This window comes from Trichomycterus rosablanca, chromosome 2 (assembly GCF_030014385.1).
Source record: "Trichomycterus rosablanca isolate fTriRos1 chromosome 2, fTriRos1.hap1, whole genome shotgun sequence".
Taxonomy (NCBI): Eukaryota; Metazoa; Chordata; class Actinopteri; order Siluriformes; family Trichomycteridae; genus Trichomycterus; species Trichomycterus rosablanca.
The window spans coordinates 57,609,699-57,636,464 of NC_085989.1; the positions used below are offsets into that span (position 1 = coordinate 57,609,699).

The 26,766-nt window shown below is 42.3% G+C and overlaps 1 pseudogene; it reads left to right on the forward strand.

The window, feature by feature from the left end:
* Positions 1-26,450, forward strand: part of LOC134336162 (uncharacterized) — a 79,612-nt pseudogene extending 53,162 nt beyond the window's left edge.
* Positions 26,451-26,766: the final 316 nt, after the last annotated feature.

The window sequence follows — 26,766 nt, forward strand, 5'->3', positions numbered from 1 at the left end:
ATTCCAGGACGTACATCTCTCTCTAAAGCAGAAAAATTGCTGACGGCAATAATAGGAGACGACTCCGAGGTCGAAGATTTGTCCGATTGCGATGTTGTCGACCCCGGTGTGGAGCAGCTAAGCGATAGAGATTATGCCCCGCCCGACTCAGAATCCGATCAGCAGAGTAGTTACGATAGTGACAGTGAGCCACGGCACGCTCATATTGACATTCACCACCTGCAGGGATCCAGGGAATGTGTGCACAAACGTCAGCGTGATCAGAGTGGAGCTCGTGAACACGATTACAGTAACCAGGCGCAGAGTTCAAGAGGACGGACGCACAAACACAAGCGTATGAAGAGAGATGATCAGCCAGGACCTAGCCGTGGAGAGCGCTGGAATTTATCTACTGCATTTACTCCAGACTTGGTTCAGTTCGAGGCTGAAGGTGAACGTCAGCGTGAGCGACGAGACTGGCAGCCGCTGGACTACGTGGAGCGGTACATTGACGCAGAGTTGATGAAGCTCATCGCCTGTTGCACAAATGCGACATCGTTAGCTAACGCTTCGGTTGACGAGATTTATATCTTTTTTGGTGCGTCGATTCTGATGTCTTGTGTGCCTTACCCGCAAATCAGAATGTTCTGGTCCAACGCCTTACGAATCCCCGCCATCGGTGACAAAATCAAGCGTGACCGATTTTTCACGCTGAGGAAACATTTAAAAGTCGTCGTCGACGCCGAGGTTTCGGAAGACGTGAAGAAATCGGACCGATTCTGGAAGATCAGGCCGTTCACGGACCGCGTCCTCGAAGGCTGCTCGCTTCAGGCTCGACCAGAATGCGTATCGATCCATGAACAGACGATCCCGTTTACAGGAGCCTGCCCGTTTCGGCAGCATGTGCCGCTAAACCCCGTGAAGAACTTCGGCATGAAGAACTTTGTGCTGGTCTCGGCGGACGGCGTCGTGTTGGACTTTGAGGTGTATCAAGGTGCAGACGCGCTGAGATCGCAGGTTCGGGAACCTGAGGGACTAGGTTTGGGGGGGTTAGTTCTTGCACGTCTGAGTAAAACTCTGCATCCTGGTACGAAAGTGTACTGTGATCGGTTCTTCACAACTACGAAAGCTGTGGATCAAATGCTCGAGAAGAATGTTTACCTGACTGGTACTGTGACGAAGAGCCGTGTCGTCAAGGCACTGCACAAGCTACCAAGCGACCAGACCATGAAACGGCAAGGAAGAGGCGCATCAGCAACGGTCACCAGAGGAGATGGAAGAGCATGTCTGGTGAAGTGGTACGACGACAAGCCGGTTCTAATGCTCTCCGCTGTTCATGCTGAACAACCAGAAGACGCCTGCAAGCGATGGTCCAAGATGAACCAACAATACGTGACTGTCAGACGACCTAGTATCGTTCATGAGTACAACTCCAAGATGGCTGGGGTCGATTTGTTAGACAGGATGATGAGTTACTACAGAATGAGCGTTCGTACCAAGAAGTGGACAATCCGGATGCTGATGCACTTCACTGACCTCGCTTTAGCCAACAGTTGGCTGTCGTACAGGCAAGACGGCATTAAACGTGGTGCGCCAAGGAAGAGCATAATGCAGTTCCTCGAGTTCCGCCTGACCGTGGCTCAGGCCTTCCTGAACAAGTGTGAAACTGATCTCGAACACGGACACACGGAGAGCTCACACCTTCCTAAACAAGGCAAAAAGCATCAGATCACACCAGTGCCTCACGTCTCGGTGCGCACGATTTCCGCTAAGCATCTTCCAGAGATGGTCAACCTAAAAAATCCGATGCGGTGCAGATTGAAAGGTTGCTCCGGGAAGTCTCGCGTACAGTGCGTGGCATGTCACGTGTTCCTCTGCCTGCAAACGGATCGCAACTGTTTTGCAGAATTTCATACGAGCCAATAGGTGAGACCCGGTGTTCCTAAAGACATACGATTACATTCCGAGTTTGGAATATGGAGCAAGGAAAACGTTGAACTTTGTTTTTACTTTGTTTCTACATAGCCACCTTCAGTCATAAGGTTGTACAGCAATGTTTAGGCAAATGAGAAGTCTTACATTGTGTTATACACTGGTGATGTCATTGTGTTATATAGTAAAATAAACCCTCTGTATACATCATTGTTATTTAAAAAAGCACTTTCTTTTCAATGTCAGCACTTAGACTTTATACTTAATATGTTCTTATAATCTTAAATATCTAGATAAAATGAAATATACAATTAAAAGTCATTAAAGTCAGCATTAGTGCAGACATACACTGATCAACCAACCTCCTTGTTTCTACACACACTGTCCATTTTATCAGCTCCACTTACCATATAGTAGTTCTACAATTGCTGACATGGTGCTGGTGTGTTAGTGTGTGTTGTGCTGGTATGAGTGGAGTTTTTAAATACCGTGTCCACTCACTGTCCACTCTATTAGACACTCCTACTTAGCTGGTCCACCTTGTAGATGTAAAGTCAGAGACGATCGCTAGACCTTTATCTGTGGTCACAGGACGCTGCCCACGGGGCGCTGTTGGCTGGATGTTTTTGGTTGGTGGACTATTCTCAGTCCAGCAGTGACAGTGAGGTGTTTAGATCCACTCATACCAGCACAACACACACTAACACACCAGCACCATGTCAGTGTCACTGCAGTGCTGAGAATGATCCACCACCTAAATAATAGCTGCTCTGTGGTGGTCCTGTGGGGGTCCTGACTATTGAAGAACAGAATGAAAGGAGGTAACAAAGCATGTAGAGAAACAGATGGACTACAGTCAGTAATTGTAGAACTACAAAGTGCTTCTATATGGTAAGTGGAGCTGATATAATGGACAGTGAGTGTAGAAACAAGGAGGTGGTTTTAATGTTATGGCTGATTGGTGTATTATCCAGTGATGTCCATGCATTTCTCAACAAGACCATGCAGAACTACATGCTGCACACATTACAAAGACATGACTGCAGAAGTAGAGGATACAGGCGGGTACTGGACTAACCTCTCCTCAATAGATAATGTTTGGAGAATATTAAAACGGAACTGTGACAACCCTGTACTGTTTCATACCTTAAGATGAGTTTGCAGGAAGAATGGTACAAAACATCATCTAAATAAACACTTCATTGTTACAAAGTGGTAAATGCTTTACTGTTCCAACTATTTAAAAATGTGTTGCAGGCCTGAAATGCAGGAGTAGTTCATGTATATTAACAAATAAAATGAAGTATGTTTTGAGTGATTGTAATTGGGGTTGAAATGGAATCTTTTGAACGCTACACGATCCCAGGTGAGATCTCAGGTGTAGTGACATCACTGTTCGTTTATGTTACTTGAGCTTTATCTACTGGAATAGTTGTGAATAACTTTGTACTGAATCAAAATTGCACTGCTGGAAGAAGCTGAAATGACTTCATGTAATAAAACCTTTACACATTGCAAAATTGAATGAATCCTATATTATAGTTATAAATTAGACTACAGTATAATGTTTCATGTGTTATATAAATATATTTTATATGCTTTGTGAAATCTCTAAGAAGTAAAGTGGATGCTTATACGGGGAGTGAGAGAGAGCTGTATTGTCTGTGAGCTTATTGCTGTTAGAATATATACAGTATATATATAATATCAAACTTTATAGACATGAGTTATATTACAACCATATGTATGTGTTCGTACCGGGGTGGCACGGTGGCTTAGTGGGTAGCACTGTCGCCTCACAGCAAGAAGGTCCTGGGTTCGATCCCCGGGTGGGGTAGTCCGGGTCCTTTCTGTGCGGAGTTTGCATGTTCTCCCCGTGTCCGCGTGGGTTTCCTCTGAAACTCTGAATTGTCCTATATGCACCTAGCCACCACAAGACAAATGTTTGTGTTCGTACCCTGGAACTTCCTACTGTTACTTATGATCATTCTGTTACTTTTTTGTACAGTAGCTGCCTGCTGTCATTGTTTGACAACATCCCCTTTTCATTAAGTATTTATTCTTTCTAATTCCCAAATAAACTGAGAAGATTTTTGGTACTCGACCGTGTCTGTGTATCATTCGTCTTCTCCTGAGATCAGAACCTGAACCGAGCTCAGTAACGAAACCAAGAGGAAAGGATTCCATCAAAATTATTAGTATTTTAACGTCATGTTTTACACTTCGGTTACATTCATGACAGGAACGCTAGTTACTCATTACACAAGGTTTATCAGTTCACAAGTTTAATGTCAAACACAGTCATGGACAATTTCGTATCTCCAGTTCACCTCACTTGCACGTTTTTGGACTGTGGGAGGAAACCGGAGCACCCAGAGGAAACCCATGCAGACACGGGGAGAACATGCAAACTCCACACAGAAAGGACCCGGACCGCCCCACCTGGGGATCGAACCCAGAACCTTTTTGCTGTGAGCCGCCCAATCACCATGTGTGTGTGTGTGTGTGTGTGCCTCCTGTCTGCTCTCAGCTGCTGGTTTCCAGTTTTAAGTCTGCTACAGATGGAAGGTGGGTTTTGTATAAAAAGTGTTAAGCATGACTGCACTGAAATGAGTCTGATACCTACTGTTAAGCATGGTGCTAAGAGAGTCTACAATGGTGTCGGGCTTTCTTCCTCTAAAGGCCCTTGTAACCAGTCCATTTTAAATCAAAATCCAAACTCCACAGAAAACTCCACTGTGGGATGAGCTAAAAAGGAGAGTGCACAAGAGGAGACCCAGGACACTGAATGATTGGTCTTAAATTTCATGTTTTGTATTCGTACTTCATTATAGTAGAACTAACTGCTGCTTGAGAACAGCTGCTCTAGATATGGTGCAGAAAGAAAGTAGACACAATAGACATTGTCTCAAAGCAACTTTACAGAATCCAGGACCAACAGACTAAAAACTCCTGTTGAGCAGCCGAGGGCGACAGTGGCAGGAAAAACTCCCTTAAAAATACAGGAAGAAACCTTAATAGGAACCAGACTCAGCGGGAACCCCCGTCCTCCTCGGGTGGCCTGGAGGAAACTTTAAATAAACAGGATTTACACAAATCATACAAACACACAACATTAAATTGAACTGAAAGTTATAACTAGTATAAATAATAATGTCAATAATGTGAGTTCTTTATTGTTCAGTCCAGTCTGTGATAAAGTTTGAAGTGAGTTCTTGACTTTTTGGCGCAAACACGCCAGGTTTCCGTCACATCTAGCAGGAGCAGCATTGTTGGCACGACAGTCTCGACTTGCAGGTTTCCGTCAGAACCAGCTCGGGGTAAAACAACAGAAGATGTCGTTACAATGTGAATCATTAAGAGTAAAATATCAGTTTTACAGAGAGTAGCTTTAGACTCTGCCCACTAATTATTACAGCAGAACTAAAAGGGAGAGCGAGCAGGTAACAAGGTCATGAAGCTTTCACAGGACATCAGCGCCCACCTCCCCCACCGTCATCAAACCTGAGTGATCGGATAAGAGAGGCAGAACGACGGCAACCCGACATCCCTGATCACCACACGTTTCTATCACCCAGAACCTCCAAGCTCTGCTCCTTTGTCTACAGTCAGGGTGGGCAGGTCCGGTCCTAGAAGTCAGAAATCAGGCGCATTTCTTGAACATTGAGATGTTTTCGAGCCCCTGACAGAGGCAGGAAGATTATTCCAGAGTTGTGGAGCTTTGTAAGAAAATGCTCTTCCACCAGCAGTGATCTTTTTAATTCTAGGAACTATAAGTAACCCTGAACCTTGTGAGCGAAGTGGACGCGCTGGGCTGTAGTGATCAATAAGATCATGTAGCTCTTGGTCCGAAAAGACCTTCATTTCATAAAACATGAACAACGCTTCATAAATACACACTAATATTTCAAGATACTTCACCAGTTTAGTGGAATATGATAAAAGAGAGGAAACTTTTTCACTTTCCTCACCTCAGTGCAGCACTTATTACCACAAGGTGGTGAAAATTCCACTAAACCTCCATTAAACCCACATAAGAAGAAGAAGCTGCTGCAGCTGATGTGTCTGCACTGAGGTGAATCTTTCTTATATTTATAAGACCTACATTATTACCTACATTCCAATTAATAATAAAACTAGAGTTAATAATAAAATATTACTGTAAGGGGTTGAGACGCTGTAGGTCTTTAATTTAAATAGACAAACTGTTAGCTACTCGGCTGTTAGCATCACACATGATTCAGTTCTGATGAACCGATTCAATTGATCCGATCAGCAACTGAATCAATTGATCCGAGTTTTGTTTACAGGTTGTTCGAATATTTCCTTAGTTAATTCTAATTAAAAGAAAACTAAACAAAAACGTATTCGTCAATCAATGTCAATCAATCGTTGACCAACCAATCGTTGACCGCTATACGTTTTAGATATAAACACCTACTGATTGTGGTCTGTGAAAACAGTAATGGGTATACACAGACGAGGCATAACATTATGACCACAGACAGGTGAAGTGAATAACACTGATTATCTCTTCATCACGGCACCTGCATCAGAACTGGACCATGGAGCAATGGAAGAAGGTGACCTGGTCTGATGAATCACGGCCGGGTGCGTGTGTGTCGCTTACCTGGGGAACACACGGCACCAGGATGCATTATGGGAAGAAGGCGAGCCGGCGGAGGTGGTGTGATGCTTTGAGCGACGTTCTGCTGGGAAACCTCGGGTCCTGCCATCCATGTGGACGTTACTCTGACACGTAGCTCCTACCTAAGCATCGTTACAGACCATGTTCACCCTCTCATGGAGACGCTTCCCTGATATCTGTGGCCTCTTTCAGCAGGATGATGCTCCCTGACACAGAAGGTTTGAGGAGCACAACGACCAGTTTGGCCTCCAGATTCCCCAGATCTCGATCCAGTCGAGCATCTGTGGGACGTGCTGGACAAACGAGTCCGATCCATGGAGGCCCCACCTCACAACTTACAGGAGTTAAAGGATCTGCTGCTGACGTCTTGGTGCCAGATACCACAGCACACCTTCAGGGGTCTTGTTGGAGTCCATGCCTCGACGGGTCAGGGGGACCAGAACAATATTAGGAAGGTGGTCATAATGTTATGCCTGATCGGTGTATTTCTTGATTTGATTGGATTGGAGACTGATCTTTAGGACCTGTCAGATATTAGCTTTGTTTTGCTGGGGTTAAGTGTTAGGTGATGACCTGCCATCCATAGTGAGATGTCTGCCAGACATGCATAGACTGACTTAATAAATTGACATTAGGCTGTAAAACTGCTTTCCTAAACAAAACACAAAAATTACTATGCAGAGCTGCTGCACCAGGCTGCCACTGGTACTGCACCATCTTAATCCATTTATCCACAGATCCGTTCCACCAAGAATTTTTGGTTACATGGTAATGGAGTCAGCAGAAGAGGGAAACGTCGCCCCCGTGGATCTACAAAACGAAGAATTCCAGAAGATAATAATAAAAGAAGAAGCTGAAGATGACGGTTACTTCTGTAAGTAAATATGGAGCATGATGCCTCTTTTTCACCGGACAGTGTGGTACAGGAATGTGGATAATGGATTAGAACCTGTACTGTACCATACTGTCTTGTACTGTACTGCACTCCAGTCTGGATTTGTGGGTTGTGATTGGAACATTAAACCCACAAGCTTACATTTCCTCCAGCTGTTGAGTTTCACATATTGATGGAATTTCAGGTGAAGGATCCTTAATCCCTGTGGAACACGTCACCTCTAAAGGACACCTGACCCTGGTGGACCAACAGAGTGGAGGTTTCCAGATAAATTCTGTGAAGAAGGAAGAACCTGAACATGAACTCAGTAAGACTTAATCTCAAGTATATTTTAATAAATAAAGATTCATTTATGTCTGAATCTAATTTTTTGTATTTCTCATCAGACAAAGGAATTAAATACCGAACTAATGTAACTCACGATGCTAAATCCGATTATTACGACGTTTATTGAACGCGAGAACTATAACATACGTGTAGAACCTACTCGAAGTGTATACTCGCATATTAGAAAGATTCTTAGGTAACTCTCCACCATCAGCAAATGAAAGGTCTACCTGCAGTTTCGAGAGGCCAAAATAAGGGTCACCTCGCAGTGGCACTTTCGTTCTTAATGTTGGAATGCAGGAGCGTGGCGGTCAAATGCATACAGGTGATACAGAGGATAAGTTCTTTGGACACAACCGAATCAAAATCATGGATTCAAAAGCTTTATTTTGACCAGTGGTAAAGTGTATTATGCTGATGACCAGTGATGGCATAGTTACCTTGAAAAAGTGATCTGATTACTGATTACTCCTTTAAAAAGTAACTTAGTTACTTTATGGATTACTTGATTTTAAAAGTAACTAAGTTAGATTACAAGTTACTTTATTAGTTATATAATGCGGAATATTTCAAAGATATTCCTTTGCAATACTTTATCATTTGGCTGCCAACTTGTGTGTACTGATGAGACTCGATTGAATCCCAGAACATGCCAGTGTGAATGCATGGAAAACAAATTTTAATTTTCTTTCAAGAATATGATACAGACTGACCAACACTATTACGCTAAATCAGCATTGAAAATTGACTTTACTTTTAATAGCCTTCTACAATGCTGGAGCTTCTTAAAACGGAAGATTTTCTTTTAAATAGAAGTGTTATTTACCTGCTATTAAATTGTTTTCCAACAAAATCCGCCCAATTTGGCGGATAATCGCCCAATCTGGCAACACTGGAATGCGCAGAGCCAGCTGGCGCTTTTACTCGTAGCGCGCCATGAATACTACTAAGTAGTACTACTTCTGTAATGGTGTTGGTGGTTGACATTTATGTTGAGTGTATTACTGCACTGTTTTGGTGAAGAACTACTCATCTGAGGTGCGCTGCTCCTGCCTGCAGAAATGCTTTCGCAAAAAAATTGCCGGCAAAGCGGTGGTGGGGGGGCCAGAGGGGTGGCCGAAGATTACTTTATGGTGGCCATGGCAACCACTGGCCACCCCCTGGCTCCGCCCCTGCCAAGAAGAAAGCAAAAATATCTTTTCACTAAGGAAAATGACAAAAATAGTAACGCACAGTAACTTGGATAAGTAACTTTAATCTGATTACTGGATTGGAAATAGTAACGCGTTAGATTACTCGTTACTGAAAAATTTGGTCAGATTAGAGTAACGCGTTACTAAGTAACGCGTTACAGACCATCAGTGCTGATGACTTACTTTACCCGAATCCAAACTTGCAGTAAGTTCACAGCAACCTGCGCACTAAACTTAGCTCGATTCTGTTTGAACCTTGGTGTTTTGTAGAGAACAGACCCGTGTTTCCACCAGTTTTTGGGAACCAAGCCTGCGTCATCAACGGTGGGCATTACTTAATGAAAGTAAAGAGTAACATGATGGAGGAGCGTGTAGATTATCTGTGGGGATTTGTGCTGCTGTTACAGATGTTCGTTTTGATGTAAAAAGCATGGATCAGCTGTCGGTGATGAGAAGACGTGACGTGTTTGTCTCAGTTGTTTTTTTTAGTTCATCACATGAGAAGCGTTTTGTGCTTCGCTCTCACCGCGACCCTCGGCGCTAATAGCCGATTCGCTCAGCGCTCGACTCGAGCGATAAATCACATCACAAAGTTCCACGACACGAACAAACATCTGTGTGAAATAACCATCAAACCCAGTCTAACAGCTCCACATGTATCTGTGTTTAACTGGATTTACTTCACGTGTGCTGGTTCTGCAGCTCCGAGTTCTGAATCTGGAAATCTGGATATACAGATTACAGAGATCCGTACCGTGTTATACTTTACAGCTGTGTGATGAAACCAGGATAATACTGTAATAATAATTCCTCCATCACCACATGCCATATCATTCCACTCGATTCATCCCGACTGACTCTATGGGTGTGTTCGAAAACCTAGTGAGCCGCCTTGCTGTCTTACTGCCTACATACGCGGCTGCCTCAGTAGAGAGGATTCTAATAAGTCATCGACTCATAAGGCAGGTTATTCGAACGCGCTACTTAGACAGCGATATCATCGGGTTTCACTTACTAAGCTAACACAGTTAGCATCATGCCATTAAAACCAATGGGATGAGGTGGCACAACGCGCTAGCATGTCAACTAACACCTCCCTCCGTGTACCGAAAACGGTTACATTCGCTGACAAGCCCAAACTTCCAAATAAAAACACTTGTGCAAGTTTATACAAGTTAAAAATCAATAATAATTTATTTACGTTTGAAATTAACTCTGTTCTTTGCTTCACATCGTCCGCCATATTTTTTATTTTGTTTTGTGAAAAAAGTTGTGCCGCTCTGAATGCTGGGATTGCCTTCACCGCTAAGGCAGAATCAGATGCTCACTCGTTCTTGAGTCAAAATAAAATTGAAATATTAAGATGCCTAACTAGACAGCTTATTGAGGCATCTAGGATTTCGAACAGCCTCCTTCTCGGGAGCGCGCGTAGGAGAGATCACCATGTAGAGAGATCACTATGTAGAGAGATCACTATGTAGAGATCACTATGTAGAGAGATCACTATGTAGAGAGATCACAATGTAGAGAGGTCACTATGTAGAGAGATCACTATGTAGAGAGATCACTATGTAGAGAGATCACAATGTAGAGAGGTCACTATGTAGAGAGCTCACTATGTAGAGAGCTCACTATGTAGAGATCACTATGTAGAGAGATCACTATGTAGAGATCACTATGTAGAGAGATCACTATGTAGAGAGGTCACTATGTAGAGAGATCACAATGTAGAGAGGTCACTATGTAGAGAGGTCACTATGTAGAGAGATCACTATGTAGAGAGATCACTATGTAGAGATCACTATGTAGAGAGATCACTATGTAGAGAGCTCACTATGTAGAGATCACTATGTAGAGAGATCACTATGTAGAGATCACTATGTAGAGAGATCACTATGTAGAGAGATCACAATGTAGAGAGGTCACTATGTAGAGAGGTCACTATGTAGAGAGATCACTATGTAGAGAGATCACAATGTAGAGAGGTCACTATGTAGAGAGATCACTATGTAGAGAGATCACTATGTAGAGATCACTATGTAGAGAGATCACTATGTAGAGCGATCACAATGTAGAGAGATCACTATGTAGAGAGGTCACTATGTAGAGAGATCACAATGTAGAGAGGTCACTATGTAGAGAGGTCACTATGTAGAGAGATCACAATGTAGAGAGATCACAATGTAGAGAGATCACTGTAGAGATCACTATGTAGAGAGATCACTATGTAGAGAGATCACTATGTAGAGAGATCACTATGTAGAGATCACTATGTAGAGAGATCACTATGTAGAGATCACTATGTAGAGAGATCACTATGTAGAGAGGTCACTATGTAGAGAGATCACTATGCAGAGAGATCACTATGTAGAGAGATCACTATGTAGAGCGATCACAATGTAGAGAGATCACTATGTAGAGAGATCACAATGTAGAGAGGTCACTATGTAGAGAGATCACAATGTAGAGAGGTCACTATGTAGAGAGATCACTATGTAGAGAGATCACAATGTAGAGAGGTCACTATGTAGAGAGCTCACTATGTAGAGAGATCACAATTTAGAGAGATCACTATGTAGAGAGATCACAATGTAGAGAGATCACTATGTAGAGATCATTATGTAGAGAGATCACTATGTAGAGAGATCACTATGTAGAGAGATCACTATGTAGAGAGATCACTTGGGTACGCAATGCTACACCAGGAGGTTGTTAAATGTGTTGTTCTATAAGGTGTATGAGATGACTTACCTTTTTTTTATTGGCCAGGACCTCCTTCTAGTCCCTCCGCCACCCTATCTGAAGGGATTGTAATGACCAGTATCCCTTTTAGATCGGTCCAACGGCCCAAAAATGGGATCTCGGTCAATGGCAAATGGAGCATTTGGGATGGCTAGAGTCTTTACAAGCTGACAGTTGGGGCATGACTCCAGTTAGACTACCACCACACTACCAGTTGCATCCACGTCCATTAAAGTGGATCTTGAGTACCAGCAAAGTGGTTACTGTGTGGTCTGGGTTTGTGTTCCATGTACAGTACTGGTATAGGACATACAGAACACTGTATTATAACACAATCTAAACATATATACAGGATCTCACATGGGGTGACATTTAGGTGGGGCATTTAGGGACAGCAGTAGCCTAGTGGGTGGGGCTTTGGGCTGTTAACTGAAAGATTGAGAGTCTGCTCCAATGACTGACCCTACGTTCTGACCCCAGCTGCCAAACCAGCTGTGATATGTGAAGAAAGAATTCCATTGTACTGAACATCTGTATATGTATACATGACAAATCATTTAATTTATTTAATTCTATTTACTAACCAATGTTGTTTTTTGTATTTATAGACGATTCCTCCTGCTCCTCGTGTCCACGTTCCTCTACAACCCAGAATCACCTCCACAATCACATCAAGAGCTGCAACCGTGATAAATATGATGATGCGCTGGTGAAGATTAAGACTGAACATGAGGATCTGACGCCCACCAGAAGCTCCAGTAATCAGCAAACGTCCTCTGGTACTGTCAGCATTAACACCTCTCTCAGTCCCACACAGGAAGAAGGAAACGTCTGCTCACACTGTGGGAAGAGCTTCAGTACCCGGAGCAATCTCAAAGTGCACCAGCGCATTCACACTGGAGAGAGACCGTATCAGTGTTTACAGTGTGGGAAGAGTTTTAGTCACCAGAGTGTTCTCAAACGTCACCAGCGCATTCACAGTGGGGAGAAACCGTATCAGTGCTCACAGTGTGGGAGGAGTTTTAATCGGCAGAGTGTTCTCAGAAGACACCAGCGCATTCACACCGGAGAGAAACCGCATCAGTGCTCACAGTGTGGGAGGAGTTTTAATCGGCAGAGTGTTCTCAAAAGACACCAGCGCGTTCACACGGAAGAGAAACCACATTGTTGCTCACAGTGTGGAAAGAGTTTTACTAATCAGAGTACTCTAAATAGACACCAGCGCATTCACAACAGAGAGCAACTACATCAGTGCTCAGAGTGTGGAAATAGTTTTAATCTGCAGAGTCATCTCAAAATACACCAGCGCATTCACACCGGAGAGAGACCACATCAGTGCTCACAGTGTGGGAAGAGTTTTCACGCACGCAGTCATCTTAAAATTCACCTGCGCATTCACACCGGAGAGAAACCCTATCAGTGCTTATTGTGTAAAAAAAGTTTTAATAGACAGAGTCATCTTAGAAGACATCAGCGCATTCACACTGGAGAGAAACCGTATCAGTGCTCACAGTGTGGGAAGAGTTTTAATACTCATAGTAGTCTCAAAACCCACCAGCGCATTCACACTGGAGAAAAACCATATCAGTGCTCACAGTGTGGGAAGTGTTTTAATCAACTGGGTGACCTCAAAAAACACCAGCGCATTCACACCGGGGAAAAATCATATCAGTGCTCACAGTGTTGTAAGAGTTTCAATACTTCTAGTAGTCTTAAAATACACCAGCGCATTCACACTGGATATAAACCATACCAGTGCTCACAGTGTGGGAGGAGTTTTACTAAGTGGAGAAATTTTATAATTCATCGGCGCATTCACACCAGAGAGAAACCATATCAGTGCTCGCAGTGCGGGAAACGTTTTAATCGGCAGGGTCATCTCAAAATACACCAGCGCACTCACACTGGAGAGAACCCTTATCAGTGCTCACAGTGCGGGAAAAGTTTTCCTGACCAGAGGTCTTTTAAAACTCACCAGCGCATTCACACCGGAGAGAAACCGCATCACTGCTCACGGTGCGGGAAAAGTTTTAACCGGCAGAGCCATCTCATAATACACCAGCGCATTCACACCGGAGAGAAACCGTACCAGTGTTTACGGTGTGTAAAGAGTTTTAATACACTCAGTAGTCTGAAAAGACATCAGCGTATTCACACTGGAGAGAAACCATATAATTGTTTACAGTGTGGAAACGGCTTTGTTTATTTATCAGCACTTAAGAGACACAAGTGTGACACAGAAGCATCAATCTGTGCTGAACAAACCGACAGTTCCGTTTGTTTAATATCACATTCCCAAAGCAATCACAAACACTGTTCATATTAACGTAGCAGCAATTCAATTGTTCATGTAGTTACTGTATTTACGTGTAATTTTCCTAAATGTACGCACAGACACAGGTTTAGCAGTATTTCCTCCTATCTCCTAAAAACACAGTAGTTTTTGGACAAACCACTATAAATCCCCTTTTAAGTGTGATTACTGTTCCTTAAATATTGACACATCCACAAGCCACAAACCATAAATAACAGACAATTAAGATCCAAGTTCACCTTATGCCTAGTTCACACTTAAGCAATAGAACACGAGAGGGAGTGTGTTATCGCCTTCGGCTCGTGCCTGCGACCGAATCACAGCCGTGATATTATTCGTGATAACACACGACCTTGAGTGCTCTATTGCTTTTATACAACAGTTTTTACAAAATAATGAAAGAAAATAAATCAAAGAAGCCCTGAATTTCATATTAAATATGCTTTAATATTGACAATACCTTCCGCCAAAAAGTAGTTCCACAACCAATATAAAGTTTAACACTACAAAGCAGACATCCCAAGTTGCAAAAACTCATTTCAGGGAGGTAAGAACAACAAGAAGAAGAAGGCAAGAACCTCCGAAGAGAAAAAAAAGAAATAAAAAACCTCTCGCACACACCAAAGGATTATGGGTGATAACAGAACTCTTAGGAGCTGCTAACTGGGCTATTAAGCTAACTGTTCGCGTTACAAACACATTAATGTTCCCTACACAGTGCGCTAGATTGTATATCAGATAACGGATTAAAAAAAAAGTCGGTGTCGCTGCGTGTGCGTTTGTGTGCATGAAGCTTGTTGTTAATGGCAACGCGTCAGCGGAGTAATACAGTTGTGGTGTGAAAAGGCCGTGCTGTTATCACATATATCGGCACAGTAGAACGCTTCTCAACCAATCAGATTGTAAGGTCGGAACTAACTGTTGTACTGTATAATACACGATCGAAACTCGGCTCTTAATCGCTATGTGTGAACTACTCAACAACTTGATCCGAGCGGCGGGACTAAAGATAAATATCTAGCTTGTGAAATTTCTGGATATGAGTCGGCCGACTGGCAATGAGTGTGGTGTCGAACTGCCAGTGAGAACACAAGATACGGTGTGAGGGGAAACACAGGGGAGGAGTGTAAACAGGTGGGACAGGGGCGTAATATAGTTTATATCAGAATACATCAGCACACACACACGTTTTACAGTATTTCTGACCTTATCGTTCTCTACAAAACACCCACGCTGCATTGCAACAAATATTTATTAACCTCCAACTCACTACAGAACAATCCATGCTGTTCATGTTGCCAAATCCACTCAGATTCATTTATTTTTCCTCTTTGATTTTACGCTGCACAAACACTGATCTCTCGTTACTTGTTGACGTGCATGTTTGGACGTGGTATCATTAAACCCCTCGTCACTTCTCGCGTTTGTTTTCGTGACAGAACGTAGTTTGGGAGACCAGAGAAGCTTGCCTGTGATTCCAGTTGGTGATAGATGGTGTAGTGTGAAACCCCCTATCACCCATCAGTCGTGTAGTGTGAAATACACACCGACCTGAAAGACTCCCGATTACAAGAGATCCAGTCGTGTAGTGAGAACTGTACAGCGACCTGATGACTTGGAAAGTCGTGTAGAGTGAACCTGGCATAAGCCACAATCTACAGCCAAATCACAGTTTTTGTCAAGCCAAAATAAAGGTTTGTTTATAAGCTTTCACGTCTCTGCTTGTGGTTGAGTATTAAAACCATTTTATTGCTGTTTTTATTATTATGTTTTTGTTATTATGAGGTGCTTTTTGGACACGTTTTTCTCCTGCAAACTTTGTGTTCTTGTGCTTTTTAGAATCGATTGGGCTCACCGATTTTGCGTAATGCTTTTAAAATTAAAATCTTTTCCTTTTTAATGTTCCCAATAATTCAGACTGTGACGAGACAGACGCAGGAGGGCAGGGGTAAGGTCACACACACACACGGGATAGGCAACATAGACAACAGTGCAATAATCACAACATTTCTTTACTCTCCCTTTATGTTCTTCATCTTCGAGGGAAAAGTAGTGGTTGGGAAATCTGCTGCAATGAGTTTGAATGAATTACCACTAGACCTTCCTGTCTAGCAACCATCCATCTTAGACCCACCACTGGCGATGCACGTTCATCTCCTCCAGGCCTGTTGAATTCCTACTCTAGTCTGGTTGGCCGAGATTCTGAACTCCTCGGTTCAAAACTTGGCATTGCCACCAGTAGTCTGGGTGCCATCCAGCAGGCATGACTGGCAGTGCCTGCAGCAGACACGTTTCTGCTAGGGCGGGATGACCGGACTTGAATGTAGGTGGGGTCTTTAAACACTGTGTAAGGACCCTGATTTGCAGATAGAGAGGTGCCTGTGCAGAGTGAATGGGTGAAAAAGGGTTCCCCTAAGGGCTGTGTGAGGGTCGGAGGAGGCGTGAGCAGCAATATACCCACCTCACCTACAATCAGGGATCCACCAGCAGCGGGAGACTAAAATTGAGAGAAAATTTATAAATGCAGGCACAGTAAATTGCATTTTGTTTAAGTGATGAGTTTGTTACTGGATGAGCCTCACAGAGGACATTAAAGAATGGATGGATGGATGAATGAATGGATGGATGAATGGATGAAAGAATGAATGGATGGATGAATGAATAAACGGATGGATGAAAGAATGAATGAATAAACGGATGGATGGATGGAAGAATGAATGGATGGATGAATGAATGAATAAAAGGATGAATGAATAAACGGATGGATGGATGAATGAATAAACAGATGAATGGATGAATGAATGGATGAATAAAAGGATGAAAGAATTAATAAAAGGATGAATGGATGGATGAATTAATGAATAAAAGGATGAATGGATGGATGAATGAATGGATGGATTAATGAATGGATGGATGAATGAATAAATGGATGTATGGATAAATGAATGGATGGATGAATGAATGAACGAATGGATGGATGGATGAATGAATAAATGGATGGATGGATGAATGGATGGATGAATGGATGGATGAATGAATAAATGGATGTATGAATGGATGGATGAATGAATAAATGGATGGATGGATGGATGAATGAATAAATGGATGGATGAACGGAAGGATGGATGAATGAATAAATGACTGGATGGATGGATGAATACATGAATGAATGGATGAATGAATAAATGGATGGATGAACGGATGAATGAATGAATAAATGGATGGTTGGATGGATGAATGAATAAATGGATGGATGAACGGATGGATGGATAAATGAATAAATGACTGGATGTATGGATGGATGGATGAATGAATACATGAATGGATGGATGAATGAATAAATGGATGGATGAACGGATGGATGAATAAATGGATGAATGAATGAATAAATGGATGGATGAATGAATAAATGGATGGATGGATGAATGAATAAATGGATGGATGAATGAATAAATGACTGGATGTATGGATGGATGGATGAATGAATACATGAATGGATGGATGAATGAATAAATGGATGGATGGATGGATGGATGAACGGATGGATGAATAAATGGATGAATGAATGAATAAATGGATGGTTGGATGGATGAATGAATAAATGACTGGATGTATGTATGGATGGATGAATGAATGAATAAATGGATGGATGGATGAATGAATAAATGACTGGATGTATGTATGGATGGATGAATGAATGAATAAATGGATGGATGGATGAATAAATGGATGAATGAATGAATAAATGGATGGATGAACGGATGGATGGATGAATGAATAAATGACTGGATGGATGAATACATGAATGGATGGATGAATAAATGGATGGATGGATGAATAAATGAATGAATAAATGGATGAATGAATGAAATCAGTAATCACACTGCAGTAAGTACAGTGGGGGCGGTAATAAACCTGAACGTTGTAGATCCACCAGCTCAGTTCACAGAAGAAGAAGCGGAACCGAGACGTTACAGCCGCTTATGTAATTGTGAATTATCTGCAGGTAAAATATCGATTTATTTGTTAATTATATTGTAATTATTAACTTTATTCTAATGAAGAATAAAAGTAGCGTTGATAAGAAATGATCACTGTGATGATTTGATGAGCTTTAACTCTCTTCTCGTGTAAACACGAACTGTTAGCTGCTCCGCTAACCGTTAGCATTACACATGATTCAGTACCGATAAACCGATTCATTTGAACCGAGCTGGCAAATTGAATCAATTTATCGGAACTGATTCTTTACTAAATCTAACCGTTTTATAGAAGCACATGAAATAGGTTGTTTTTACAGTTTTATATATATAAAGAAGTTTGTTTACAGTTTTATAGAAACACGTTAGGTTCTTTAGCTTTGTTCGAAGTTTGTTTTTACAGCTAAGTGTGTTGGACTGTCAAGTTCTGGGCATCCTTCACTGTCTGTCAGTCTTGTGCATGGCAGTTGAGGCATCTTCGCTTCTCAAGTCATAATTTGAAGTTACTCGGGCATTACTTGTCACTAGTAAACATCTTAGCCAGTGATTTTGACCAGTTATCAAGGTTAAATCTAGGATTCTAATGGTACATCCTAGGTGAGTGCTCTTCCTCTAAAGCAGGGGTGGCCAACACGTCGATCGTGATCGACCAGTCGGTCGCACAGTGCACGCCGGTAGATCAGCCTCATTCAAACAGGTCAGCGAGATCAACGTGAAATGTGGCCGCTGTGAATTTAATTTGCGGTTTGTCACTAAAGCTACACCTCGACCCGCTTAAAGCAGCGCTAATCTAGAAAGTTTTCATGCCTCAGTAGCCAGTTTGCGCCATTTTTGCATTTTTCCTTCTGTAACCTGCACTGTTTGTGAAGATGAGAGGCAACCAAGTACAAAGAAACCAAAATCGCTTCGATTCGGGTAAGAACGCTGCAAAGACGCTGTTGCATTCATACGTGGAAGAAGCTGACGGAGAGATTTTAACCTTTTTTACAATCTGACATTCATATGAACTCAAGCGCCTCTGCTGGACAGTTTTGGAACTTGCTGGCTGAGGTAAAATATCCAAACGTTAGAAAATGTGCCGCATATTTGACAGCAACCTACTTGTGTGAATCAGCCTTTAAATATCGGTCCACCCTCAAGCCTGCTTGAGAATTGGCATCAGCAGCTACTGTCCAGACTACACACATCATTCAGTGTAAATCATCAGAATAAGGTCAGTGTGATTTATCACTCGCTTGTCCTGTAAATCTGAATATCAATACAGGAACTGAAGCGCATTTAAAAAGGCTTTAAAGCTTGTTTGAAAACATGATGAGGCCGACCTTAAAAAGTAGATCACGATGACCTGTCGACTGAAATAAGTAGATCTCAAGCCATGAAAGTGTGGGCACCCCTGCTCTAAAGCATCATGGGAAGCCTTTATCATTTGCATCGTCATGTAAAATCATCAATTATCAAATGAAAAAAAAAAAAAAACATTGGACGGGTTTTGTTGTTGCAGTTCCAAGACTGCAAAAGCAAAAAAAACTAAAAGTACTACATGAAGCTGCTGCAACAGGCTGCCTGATCCATTTATCCACAGACTCGTTCCACCAAGAAGTTCTATTGAAAGTCAAAAAACAGCCAGTTAAAACATTCTAAAAGAGTAACCCATGTACACCCCACTGATTGTTTATGTTTATATCTGTCTATACCCGTCCATTAGATCTTAATAATGCAGTCAGCAGAAGAGGGAAAAGTCAACCCTGTGGATCTAGAAAATGATGAATTCCAACAGAAAATAATAAAAAAGGAAGAAGATGAAGATGAAAGTTACTTCTGTAAGTAAACATGGAGCAATATGCCTCTTTTCCACCAGACAGTAGGGTACAGTACAGTGAGGTACAGTACAGTATGGTACAGTACAGTATGGTACAGTACAGTGAGGTACAGTACAGTGTGGTACAGTACAGTGTGGTACAGTATGGTACAGTACAGTAGGGTACAGTACAGTGTGGTACAGTACAGTGTGGTACAGTACAGTATGGTACAGTACAGTGAGGTACAGTACAGTGAGGTACAGTACAGTATGGTACAGTACAGTGAGGTACAGTACAGTGTGGTACAGTACAGTGTGGTACAGTATGGTACAGTACAGTAGGGTACAGTACAGTGTGGTACAGTACAGTGTGGTACAGTACAGTATGCTACAGTACAGTGAGGTACAGTACAGTGAGGTACAGTACAGTATGGTACAGTACAGTATGGTACAGTACAGTGAGGTACAGTACAGTGAGGTACAGTACAGTATGGTACAGTACAGTATGGTACAGTACAGTGAGGTACAGTACAGTATGGTACAGTACAGTATGGTACAGTACAGTGAGGTACAGTACAGTGTGGTACAGTACAGTGTGGTACAGTACAGTAGGGTACAGTACAGTGTGGTACAGTACAGTATGGTACAGTACAGTATGGTACAGTACAGTGAGGTACAGTACAGTGTGGTACAGTACAGTGTGGTACAGTACAGTAGGGTACAGTACAGTGTGGTACAGTACAGTGTGGTACAGTACAGTATGGTACAGTACAGTATGGTACAGTACAGTGAGGTACAGTACAGTGAGGTACAGTACAGTATGGTACAGTACAGTGTGGTACAGTACAGTGAGGTACAGTACAGTGAGGTACAGTACAGTATGGTACAGTACAGTATGGTACAGTACAGTGTGGTACAGTACAGTATGGTAGAGTACAGTGTGGTAAAGTACAGTATGGTACAGTACAGTATGGTACAGTACAGTGTGGTACAGTACAGTAGGGTACAGTACAGTGTGGTACAGTACAGTGTGGTACAGTACAGTGAGGTACAGTACAGTATGGTACAGTACAGTATGGTACAGTACAGTGTGGTACAGTACAGTATGGTACAGTACAGTGAGGTACAGTACAGTATGGTACAGTACAGTGTGGTACAGTACAGTGTGGTACAGTACAGTATGGTATGGTACAGTACAGTGAGGTACAGTATAGTATGGTATGGTACAGTACAGTGAGGTACAGTACAGTGAGGTACAGTACAGTATGGTACAGTACAGTATGGTACAGTACAGTGAGGTACAGTACAGTGTGGTACAGTACAGTGTGGTACAGTACAGTAGGGTACAGTACAGTGTGGTACAGTACAGTGTGGTACAGTACAGTATGGTACAGTACAGTATGGTACAGTACAGTGAGGTACAGTACAGTATGGTACAGTACAGTATGGTATGGTACAGTACAGTGAGGTACAGTACAGTGAGGTACAGTACAGTATGGTACAGTACAGTGTGGTACAGTACAGTGTGGTACAGTACAGTGTGGTACAGTACAGTAGGGTACAGTACAGTGTGGTACAGTACAGTATGGTACAGTACAGTATGGTACAGTACAGTGTAGTTAGTACTGGGTCACTAATCAGTAGAAATAATAAGAGAATGTGGATGATGGGATTAGAACCTGTACTGTACCGTACTGTCCTGTCCTGTACTGCTACACTCCAGTCTGGATTCAAGTTTTTCACAATTTGACTCAGTTTCAGGTGAAGGAACCATAATCCCTGTGGAACACGTCACCTCTGAGGAACGCCTCTCACCAGTGGACCGACAGAGCGGAGGTTTCCAGATGACATCCGTGAAAAAGGAAGAACTTGAAGATCAAGATGAACTCGGTAAGCCTTTTTAATATTGAATCACAACACAGATAGATAGATTCAACTTTATTGTCATTGCTCAGTACAGGTACAAGGCAACGAAATGCAGTTAGCATCTACCAGAAGTGCAAATAGTAGCATTGTGCAAAAAACAGAATATTAGTAACATATATCTATGATTAATATGAATATAAAGTTATAACTACAGCTATTTACATATATGGAATTATATCTATATCAATCAGTTTCTCCAGGCTATACGATACGAGATGCTCGCCTGGCAGTATGGAACGCAAAAACTAAAAAAGTAGACCACTAATAACTACTAATATGCAAAGTCTGGAGAGACGCTGAGCCCCGCGTTGTGCACGCGCCACCATCTCGGTCACTATTAACGTAAGGTCAGAAACTATTAATAAGGTCAGAAATACTGTATAAAACGTGTGTTTATTGTATTAATTATTTATTAATAATTAAGTTACGTGACAGAAGATGAAACCTGCTTCCAGCGCCTGTGTCCCCAGCAGTGTTAATTTCGTTGACGAAAACGAGACGATGACTAAATAGAAACTGCATACAAGAATAAAAAACTATGACGAAATGAATCGACACTTTCGTCAACGAATAAAAACGAGACGAAAATGTTCGGCAGGGACGACATCCAATCAGAACTGATTTAGTTTTGTGGAAGGTAGGGACAAGTTAGGAAGAGATCCAATCAGAACTACTTTAGCGTATGTGGAGGGGCGGAACAAGCCGGGTAGCCATCCAATCAGTACTGATCTTTTGCAGTATTGTGGTAAGACCACACTCGCACATATTTGATCTAAACCCGGGAAGACCAGACCAGCCTGTGAACTTTCTTTACTCATGGAACTAGATTAACTCCACAATGTGAACAGGGAGAAAGAGGAGAGCCGATATATCTGGACACATTTCTCATTTGACGTCATGAAAAACAAGACGATGTGTAAACCATGTAGGGCGACGATCTCGGGTAAAAACACAACACATCTGAAACATCTGGCACCGCTGGCAGTATAATGGAAACATAATGGCACAGCTGCTTTTATGGTACCCAGTTTTATAAAGAATGTAATATACAATTTGTTATAAACAATGCATATATGTTTCAGGCAGAGCAGGACTACTGGTCATTAATATTGTATTATTGTTATGCTCAATAAGCAGGTCAGGTAAATAAAGATGTTGTTTGAAATAAGTTAAATCTGGTTTTGTGTGTATTGCACATTAAACATTAATAATATTCCATAACTGGTTAAAATTGTTTCATTTTGTGTAAGTGTATATAATGACTTAAATAATTTAAGGGAACTGATTAAAAAGCATTTACATTTTACACCCTTTATATTTTTGTAGATAAAACTAGACTAAAACTAAAACAATTCAGATGACTAAATTATGACTAAAACTAAATCAAAATTTGCTGTCAAAATTAACACTGGTCCCCAGTCTGTGTAATAAATTGAATTCAGTTGTGACAGGCTATTATATCAAGATAAAGAATATGATCTGTGCAGTGGCGTCCTTTGTGTGGTGCAGTGCCAGCAGAAGACATTCACACGAGGACACGTAGTAGTAAAATGGAGATATAGTCTGCAACCCCAAACCAAAAAAGTTGGGACAGTATGGAAAATGCGAATTGAAAAAACCACATTGACTGACTTTTATTTGATGTCAGACAGGATGAACCTGAGATATTTCATCTTTTATCTGCTCAACTTCATTTCATTTATTAATAAACATCCATTCCTGCATTTCAGACCTGCAACACATTCCAAAAAAAGTTGGGACGGGGGCAATTTAGTGCTCGTAATGAGGTGAAACACTAAATAATGACGTGATGTGAACAGGTGATTGTGATCATGGTTTGGTACAAAAGCAGCATCCAGGAAAGGCTGAGAGTCTCTGATGAGTAAAGATGATCAGAGGATCCAGTTTGTCCACAAATGTGTGAGAAAATGATTGAAATGTTTAAAAACAATGAACCTCGAAGAAAGATTAGAAGGGATTTGCATGTTCTCCCTCTACAGTGCAGAATATCATTAAACCATTTAAGGAATCAGGAGAAATTTCAGTGTGTAAAGGTCGAGGACACAAGCTTAATCTGAACGCTCGTGATCTTCCATCCCTCAGACGGCGCCGCATCAAGAACCTCCACTCAACACTAGCTGATATAACCACATGGGTGAGGGATTAGTTTATCAAACCTTTATCAGCTCTACAATACAGAGTTACTGCACTAATCATACTTAACACTTTACTGTGTAAAAAAGAAGCCTTGTGTTAACCACGTCCAGAAGCGGCGTCGACTTCTCTGGGCTCGGAGGCATCTAGGATGGACCATCACACAGTTTTTATATTGTTTCATCTCATTTATAATGTTATAAATGTGTTTTATTATTTTCTGCTTCAGAACTGAACGACGATTTCTCCTGCTCCTCGTGTCCACGTTCCTCTACAACCCAAAATCACTTCCACGATGACATATATGAGACCCTGGTGAACATCACAGAGACTGAACGTGAGGATCTGACGCCCACCAGAAGCTCCAGTAATCAGCAAACGTCCTCTGGTACTGTCAGCATTAACACCTCTCTCAGTCCCACACAGGAAGAAGGAAACGTCTGCTCACAGTGTGGGAAGAGCTTCAGCTCCCAGAGCGCTCTTAAAATACACCAGCGCATTCACAACGGAGAGAAGCCGTATCACTGCTCGCAGTGCGGGAAGAGCTTCCTTCACAACAGTGTCCTCAAAAGTCACCAGCGCATTCACACCGGAGAAAAACCACACCGTTGCTCACAGTGTGGAAAGGGTTTTACTAACCAGAGTACTCTAAATAGACACCAGCGCGTTCACACCACAGAGCAGCAATATCAGTGCTCGGAGTGCGGGAAGAGATTCAATCGGCAGAGTAACCTTAAAAGACACCAGCTCATTCACACCGGAGAGAAACCGCACCAGTGCTCGGAGTGCGGGAAGTGTTTCAATCGGCAGAGTGACCTTAAAATCCACCAGTGGATTCACACCGGAGAGAAACCGCTTTGTTGCTCGCAGTGTGGACGGAGTTTTACTAACCAGAGTACCTTAAATAGGCACCAGCGCATTCACACCGGAGAGAAACCGTACCAGTGCTCGCACTGCGGGAAGAGTTTTAATACGCACAGTCACCTCAAAAGACACCACATCATTCACACCGGAGAGAAACTGTGCCAGTGCTTCCAGTGTGGGAAGACTTTTAATACGCACAGTCATCTCAAAGTGCACCAGCGCATTCACACCGGAGAGAGACCGTATCAGTGCACGCAGTGTGGGAAACGTTTTAATCAACTGGGTGACCTCAAAAAACACGAGCGCATTCACACCGGAGAGAAACCCTACTGTTGTTCACAGTGTGGGAGGAGCTTTAACGATCAAGGTGTTCTCAAAATACACCAGCGCATTCACACCGGAGAGAAACCCTATCAGTGCTTACAGTGTGGGAAGAGATTCAATCGGCGGAGTCACCTCAAGATCCACAAGCACGTCCACACCGGGGAGAAGCTGTATCGCTGCTTACAGTGCGGGAAGAGCTTTAATACGTCCAGTAGCCTCAGAAGGCACCAGCTCATTCACACAGGAGAGAAACCGTACCAGTGCTCACACTGTGGAAAATGCTTTACTCAACAAGGTGTTCTCATAATCCACCAGCGCATTCACACCGGAGAGAAACCGTATCGGTGCCTGCAGTGCGGAAAGAGCTTTTTCGACAAGAGAACTTTGAAAATTCACCAGTACATTCACACCGGGGAGAAACCGCACCGCTGCGCGCAGTGCGGGAAACGCTTCAACCGTCGGAGCGAGCTCAGAATACACCAGCACGTTCACACCGGAGAGAAACCCTATCAGTGCTCGCAGTGCGGGAAGAGCTTTAATCGGCAGAGTGATCTCAAAAGGCACCGGCGCATTCACACCGGAGAGAGACTATATCAGTGCTCACAGTGTGGAAGGGGCTTTTATCAACAAAGCGATCTGAGGAAACACCAGCGCATTCACACCGGAGAGAAACTCTGTCAGTGCTCACATTGCGGGAAGAGCTTTTATCAACAGAGCGATCTCAAGAAACACCAGCGCATTCACACCGGAGAGAAACCGTATCGGTGCTCAGAGTGTGGACACTGCTTTGCTTATTTATCAACACTTAAGAGGCACAAGTGTGACACACGATCATGAAATGGACCAAGAGGCTCTGCAGTCGGGTGGTTTGGGTGGCTTAGCAGGGTCTCCCAAAAACGTGGTCGTTATAAACCCCCCTTATGTGTGAGGGTGAGTGAGTGTAAAGCTTTAGACAGTCAAATCCCCCTGAGCCTTAAGCATTTTCACTTTCATGTAGCCCCTCAACCATTAATATACAGACAGCCAAATGTAATATAGTCTTTATAGTTATTACACCCATAGCCACATGATACAGATCCATAAGTATTCGGACACCCCTATACCCCTGAGCCATTACTATCCAATACGATAAATGTTTGGACAACCCACCCAATTCATCTGTACTTTTCATCAGCATGTGTACAAACTTTTACTCAGTAATTTATGACTTCACGCTTCACTGAGGTATGTATACGACACAGAGGTCGAATTCAGAGTTGTAAGTAACTAGTTGAATAACACAAACTGGTGTTAATTTGCATAAGTAAGCAGCAAAAATGTGTTTAAAAGAGGAGTACATCACTGTAATTAAATGTAATAAAGTTCTTTCCTGATTCAGCGTCACCTTGTCCGAGACTTTCTTGACGCACCACTGCCAAGTGATGATATGTTTCAGGTGTCTGTTTCAAAGGTCTGTACAGGTGGATAAAAATTCCAGTCGATGAAAGAACCTTGGCAAAACCCTAAAGCCCCAGTAGCATAATACAACAAATAATTAACAGTACAAAACAAAAGCAAACAGAAAAGTAAAAATAGAACCGAGTCTTTCTTGTGATTAACATAAAATGAATAACTGGTAACTGTAATGATGCATGAGGTATATTGCTAGTGTAAAAATTGAATAGTAATTAAATTATTAAATTATTAAATA